Genomic DNA, 7,988 nt, shown 5'->3' with positions numbered 1-7,988 from the left:
CTCGTGTAAACAGTCCTCAAAGTTAATGCACTCGCACGTTTCGAGGAAATTAATCGATCGAAAAAAATAAATTACAATTTATGTAATTATGTAATATTACATATTACTATGTAAATAAAGAAACGAATCGTTTAATGTGATCTTCTTGGAAAATCAACTCGATCCTAATCTTCTCCTGGCCGAATATATTATTTTTAAAATTGCTCTTTAGAGGACAAACGTGGAAGAAAAATTCAATAAGGTTCGATCATGAGATAGGAGATCTTTGATCGAAGAACCAGACTGCTCCATGGTCGAACGTCTAGCAAATGTCACCCTCGGACCTTGAAGATCTATACGATCGTTATTCACTTTTTTTTTTTATCGTTGGAGGATCTCCCGAAAGAAGTTGTCCTTCCATAAAATTGAAAAGAAGAGATACTAAAGAATATCGAATAACGTTGAAAATAGCGTTCGAATACTACTAATATCGATATCTGGAATATCAAGATTTCTTCTTCCTTTCGTTCGACACTTCAATTTGCCTCTCTTTCACGTCAAAGTTCCCAACTTTTCCAAGATGGCGAGCCATAGAAACGCACTCCGCTTTTACCTTTTCACGATTGCACCTGAAAAAGAAAAAAACTCGTTGCAAAACGTGCCGACGGTCGATTTCGAAACGAAATTGTTTTCTTTCGGGAGTATTCGGGTTTCTTGCCTGTCGTCTATCTGATTGGAGGCAACGGTTGCTTTTACCAGCGTTCGCGCGCTTTTACGGCCGATGAGCAGCGAAAACGGGTCGTCGTGGAAAAGTGGAATGATCTAAATAACCCGAAGTGGAGTTAACAAATCGTGGAACAGATTCTGGAGCCAAAAGAAAAATGTACTTTCCTCTCTCACCCGATGAATTAAAATCCCAAAGGAAGCTTCCTCCCAGAACAAACTCCAAACGTCCATCTTAATTTATCGTACGATCCGTTTACACCTCGAGCCACTAATCCTTTTGCTGCGTTTATGGTTGCAGGTGGCTGAGACCACTTAACCTGCCTACGATATTTGCCATTACACTCGTTAGACGAACACCAAGGAATTTCACGAGCACCAGCGAGCATAGAACTTTAGTGCCCTCGTGAGTCGTTAGTTAGGCAAACAATCCACCAGATCGTTGGTCGATATCGAGATTGGCCAAGATAGCCATTTACTTGGAGGATCCCGCAGTTATGCTATCGCGCGTACGTAGCCACCGTTTTCTTAGTTGTTTGAACGGGTGTTGCAATTTCTTTGTCGTCGACTTTTCGTCTCGCCGCGGAGAATCGCGTTTAGCAAGAGGCTTCCAGCTGCCTCCGACGATCGGCTCTCGATTTTGCAATCCGCTGACAACCCAACGGCTATTGCAAATACGCGCTCGCGCCTGCGCCGTAACTCCAATTAATATTAGTAATCGCGTAGAAAGGAGTCGCGACTGACGAAAGACGCGAGGACGCGCAATTTCTTGCTCCATTTTATTTACAACGTGCCGAGATGCAATGGAATGCATATAGTATCATTTTGGAAAAAATAGGAATTTGGATTTCGTTTCATTTATGTGGATCGAAGCGTAAAATTTAAATTCTATAACTCGATAATGAGTTAATGATTTAGTAGAGTGCTGAGTATTGTAATTTACTTGAACGGATATGGTCGACTGGCTTCGAGACCTCCAACGCCTCAAAAGTGTCTCGTTTCTCGTTTGCATTAGCATATCTTGGGAATAGATCTCTCGATCTGCATATCAGCATAAACATTGCACTGGATTGGATCGCGACCAGGACCACGAGTCTACGGTTACAATGGGGGTTCTCGGAAATTGGGAATATCGATCGAAATTTTCCATTTTCCGACGACCGTGCCCAGATCGTGGTATTAGAAATTCTCGAAAGGTATTCGCTGCAGGTGTGCAGCGGCTGGAAATGTCAAAAAGTCAACGTTTGCGTAGTCCGTTGCGTCCCCGCGATAGGATTTACGAGGCTCACGACATATCGCGACAGAGCCGGCGATATGTCGCTCTGGCATTCGCGAAGCAACCCGTAGCCTAGACCCGTGGACCCGCGATATAAACTTGCAAACGCGTGGAATCTCTAAACACGCCAAACGAAGTGCAAAGATAAATCCGAAGGACGTCGAAAACATTGACGCGTGCACGATAATTTTTCGACCCGATGACATAACGCGTGTTTATACTGTCAACAGAGTTCTAGTACCCTCCGAGCGATCGACGAACGCCTCCTTTTCGAATTATTACAGAACAGTAACAGAAAATCGTTAATGGCGTCGATAGAAGATTTCCAAACGACGATGTGTACACTGTTAACGTTAATTTTTAGCTCAAACGCTAACGTAACGTCGTTCTAAACGATCCGTGTAAAAATTGAATTAGAAATTAAAAAGGGAGGAAGGATCCAATTAGACGGACGATTAAGTCCACGCTCCTCTGGAAATCCATGCGACGTGAATGGATAATAGTGGGGCGAATTGACGAGTCGGTTTGTCACGCGACATTGAGTAATTTGTTTACGAGGAACTGGTTAACGCGAAATTACTAACTGGTTTTTTGCCGTTTCCTACGCGTTCTTCCGAGAGTGGATAAAAAAGCCACGCGGGTACAATAAACAACGATTAATTCTGTAAAATGACCGAGCAACAAATTTATGAAATAAAAAGAAGACGCGTCGCTCGGCGAAAATGTAAATGTTCAACGTCTCGTCGTAACTTTGTTTTCATGCACTGTTCACGGCGACAATTATACTCGATACTTTTCTAAGGACTAAAAAAGTTTCAAATTTAAGTTTACGAGACTCTTACAATGGGGTTTATCGAAATATTTTAAATGAAATTGAAATTTTCTGCTAGCTTTGATAGTTGAAATAAATTATTTCTTGCAAGTCTCTGTCTCTCAAGTGTTAATAAGGAATGATAAGATTCCCTCCGGTGCAGAGAACTGAATTATGAGGTAGTAGCTCACTGCAGGCAGCGAAGGCGAGATGGTTGCAGTTCGACAGGCGCTTTAGCGTCGTAGAATAGACCGGACATTCAACAGAACTTTCTGTTTTACGACTAGTGGGGCTTTCAAAGACTCCTTACCATTTTCCTGTCACGGCCAACGTTATCGATTCTGCAACAAGAGTGTAGCGCTTCTAGTGGTAGGATACAAAACAAACTTCTTCAGAAAATATTCTACAGAAAAACTGGACTCTCTTTTTTAAAATTCGACAAATACCATAGAAAAGAGTTCTAAATAATTTATATCAAACAAATATTGTCTCTAAATATTTAACGAATAACAGAAATCTAATATCTCATTCTCTCAGATCAACGGACTTTGCAAACATTATACTCGAACTTTGACATACGTAACCATCGTAGAATACATTAGAAGTGTTGCTGTAACCTACGATACGAGATAGACGTAGAATCATAGCGTCAGGAACAAGGACGAACAAGATCTATAAATTTTTATGGCGGAATCGAGTCGTAAATCTCATCCCTGTCCTTTTTCCTTCCTACGGAAGACCCGCGACGGATTTCCATTGTGTCCAGCCGCGTTATGCGTTTCAAACTGCTGGAATTTGCGTGTTCTTTGCACAACTAAATCTTGATTACAGTCCAGCGTCGACACATCGTCGCAGAAGAGTTCGTGCGAGAACTACAAAAGAGATGGATAAAATTCCGCGAATAAATAAAAATACGTGTGATCCCCATTAGGTAGAATCTGCCAATTAAGTGGAATCCTTTTCTTCGACGACCTGTTTCAGCGACACGGTATCCATCAAGCTCCGTCGATATATCGTCAACTTTCGATCGCGTACTCCGAACTGTGTCGATAAAACTCATTCTGAAAACTCCTAAAAAGCGTCGAAGATTGACAAGCACGATTGCAAAATGTCAGAGCGAAAATTTATATCGAGAAATGGTCGCTCGACTTGACCCGATCAATTAATTCCGTGCTGTTTTCAATCATCGAGTGTAACGAGACCCTCACTTACTAGACTGTTTCCACCGTTCGTACATCTTTCTATGACAGCAAACAATGAGTGTTTTACGCGATCGTATAATTATGGTCTCGGTCTCTTCCCCTAACGTGTCGCCGGGTACTTATCGCGATAAAATACCTGTTTTTAGACTTGAAAACGATAAACAGTGATTAGTTCGATCGATGAAGTGGACTTCTCTAAAACTAGATGGATCTTAAATCGTCAGGATTTTAATCAGATTATTAGAAATATTTTGTTTGAGAAGTAGCGAGAAAGCTTGATATCGAACTGTAAATAAAAAGAATTCTAACGTTGTGGTTGCAGCGGCAAGTTTCCGGATAGCAAGCTGACCGCTTCCACCGAACAGCCGCTACCAAGAACGGAATTACTCCGATGCTCGTTGAAATCGATTAACGTTAATTGCCACAGATCCGATAGAAAACAGTCCGAGAATGAAATCTGTAGCAAGAACGCGTAAATAGAGCAGTGAATCTAACGATCTTTCGTACCAATTAGTACGCCTCTCAGCGCAGATTCAAAATTATCGAGATTGGTGTGCTTAATTTCGTCGACCCACTTCGTCGACGCATTCAAATCTGCTTGTACCGTTAATTCGGTAAAAGTTACTTACTTCTAGCGTTGTTTGACACCCACGGGCGCACTGTCTCGTCCATTTCGCCTTTGGGAGAAAAGGAGCGGCACAATTAAACGAAAAGAAAAGATTCCGACGTCCGCTGACCAAATGACAAACGCGACCACGGAAGAAGTCTCGTTTGAACGATGTGTCTGGCAGTAATAAGACCAGGGAATTCAGGACAACGCGACTTTTCACCTAATTTCTACGCGACAACGTGGTTAGAAGTTAAAGAAACTGCTGTTCGAGATTTTTTTCCCAGTGGAAGCGTTTATTTCGATCGATCGGGCGACGTGAACTCGAGCAACTGTCCAATGGACCGTTTCTCGATCGTTTCGTCCGAAATATGTGGCCATGGAGAAGTGAACGTCCGTTGATCCCATTACCGAATTCATTTCAAGGAACGGCGCAACGTCCAAGGTGCTCGAGGTCTCGTAAACATGGCCGAAACATCGATCCTGCATGGCGGAAGGCGTAGTTTCTTCGCCTTGTACGATGAATCCGTTTAAATTCCTCGAAAACTCCTGAGGCCACTTTCTGATGAACATTACGAATTACGAAACACAGCGTCCGAACAGTGATACCGAATGGAGCAAAACCTGAACGATGGGCGAAGGTCAGTTTTCGGTCTTCGGCCTCGAACGTTTTAGCCTAGTCACGAAATTTCTAACCCTATGACGAACGACTCTCGACAATCGTGTACATCACTGGACTCGTTTACGTTTTGTAATAGATCTAATCGTGCGTTTGTTGACCTTAACATCGTGTTTGGTTTGTCCAGAGAGCTGGGTAACGCGATATTTCTCATTTGAATCTTCGCTGGTGCGTGACATCGATGTTTTGACACTTTATGTCATTTTATGTAAATTATTAGACTTGATTTTATATCAGATAGCGTGTGAAAAATTGAATGGAAAACGTTTTGTACGTTTCTGTGAACGAGGAAGACAGGTTTGACTTCTTCAACGGAGCAGTTATTTAAAATTGTTATTAAATAGTTTTTATTTCGATGAAACAGGTATTAGTAAAATAATTCATGGTTCTTAATATTTTCTAACTTTGCCACTTTCGATTAATAACCGACGAGCATGATTTATGAAACCGGTTGTTCAAATACTACCTCAGAACGCTATAAAAAGGCACACAACGAATTAATTTGTTCTTGGTAAAAGGTTAAACATCCGATGATAGGCGTTTCAAAGATCACGCTACAATTTCCAATATGATTTGCATACAAATTACTATAAAACAGAAAAAGTTATCAAAATATCTCCTCTAATGTATTTGGGGAACGATTCTCTTTCTCGTTTTTCAATTTACAAACAAAAATTGGTATAATTGAATTCGTCTCGCCCCCCACCGTCGATCCGTGGAAAAAAAATTATGCTGTGTGCCATTAAGAGAAATGCGAGTGACCTTGACACGATTTCGACGCCGCCACCTTCGTTCTCGCACGCTCAAATATCTCCGCAGTAGCCCCCTAACATTGTGAAAGTAATCTTCATCGAACAGATGCAGTTTTCCAGGAATATAATATCAAAATTAGCTAATTTTCAGACGAATACGTTCGATTTTAATCAAATAAAATTGCTACGATTTTCAATAGCAATGCAGATCTTAGCGAAATGATCGATATCTTAATTAACGGTAATCTTCTACCGAACATTGTACCACTTTAGAACTCGTTTCGACCGGTATCGAATTTTTAAAATGCAGAACGATCATTGAGTGAGACAGATACAAATCGATCGTGATATAATTAGATGCGAATTAATATACAGGAAACTTCGAACTAGTGGAAAATTCAATGGATTTTGTTATTTTTGGCGGAAATATTGTTCAAATACGAATTGCAACGGAACGAAGATGGAGATTTGTAACGCGTAACACGTTATGATCGTATATCTTTTCAATTGATTGGCCAATTAATCAATCCGGAACGAGAGACGAAGTGCCTGGAATCTACAACGAATTCGCTATCGGACGCGGTGATTTCAATGCGCGATGGAGTGGTGATTTCAATGCGCGATGGAGTGGTGATTTCAATGCGCGATAGAGCAGGGAGACGCGTAGTTTGGCTCATTCTACTTGCGTTCTTTCCAATCTGGCTCATTCATTACTAAAGAATCATTCGCGAGAATTCCTGACAGAAAATGAACTTGAATTTTAAATCAATGAATTAAATTATTACAAAAATCTTGAGGCTTATATTTGATTTTACAATCGAAAGATTGCTTAATTGAAAGTTCATACATTATAATAATTGGACACTGTTCATATACGAGCTACGACCAATTAACCACACCTAATATTTACGTAATTATTTAACTACGCAAACAATGATACGCTCTTGACATTCAGTAGGAACAGAAAACGTCAGAAGGATCTGTTTTGCGAGCAACTAAATGTAATAGTTGACGCAAGTTGCGTAAATGTAGTAATATAATTACTTAATTTCACTGGCAATTGAAGTTCATGGCAACGACGATTATTCCCAACCGGGAAAACAAACAACCAGCCAACGATGATATTTCTATAAACGATCGAACTTTGCAGAAATGCACTTCTTGCGCTCCAGAAAGGGAAATGTTAAACGGAAATCGTTTCGTAAACATTACGTTCGACACACAAAAACTTGGAAAACCCGAATCGAAAGGTCGAAAGCTGCGAAATGGGGAAAAGGTAAACGGAGTCAAGGATGGGGAATAAATTAATACGACGGTGCAAGTATTTCGAATGAAAAATTTGCATGTGATCAGCAAATCTGGCCTTTCCTAATGAGCTCGAAGTTATTTGGATTGGGAAATGAGCACGAGGACAATGCCACGGAAAACATTGACGAGTCAGAAAATGTTTTATAGTAGTGGTAATTAAAAACCCCATAAAAAAGAAGTTTACAAGAAAATAATAATGTAGATAATGTAACCCCGTTACAAAGACGATTCAATGAAAGACTGTTATTAAACCCATAACTATTTCTAGACCAGTTGAGGATTGGACAAACAAGCCAGAGATGCAATTAAATTCTAATTGCACACAGAAGTCTATGATTTAACTCGTCGTCGCGAGTGTTCTCGATGTTGAGTGCAAGAATCCGAGTATGGGGGCGGAAATCGGTGTTCCCCGGACGTAAACAAGCACCCTGAGTGCGCACGACCTTGGCCGGAGGGTGGAACACGAAGAGGACGTGGTGTTCCACTCCCAACCGACGGGGAAGGGAGACCTTGACTCCCCGTGCCACTGGATTTTCAGACGATCACCTAAGGCCCACAAGTCCCCACCTCCGTCGCCTCTCGACCGAACCCCACTAGCATAACCAATACTTAAACCGCGGTTTCGCTGCGCCGCTGACTATTCACGCAGCA

The sequence above is a fragment of the Colletes gigas genome, unplaced genomic scaffold, assembly GCF_013123115.1.
Source record: "Colletes gigas isolate AHSC1104 unplaced genomic scaffold, ASM1312311v1 Colletes_gigas_Sc00006, whole genome shotgun sequence".
Lineage (NCBI taxonomy): Eukaryota > Metazoa > Arthropoda > Insecta > Hymenoptera > Colletidae > Colletes > Colletes gigas.
The sequence above is the reverse complement of the archived record's forward strand: the minus strand, read 5'-3'. Positions refer to the sequence as shown.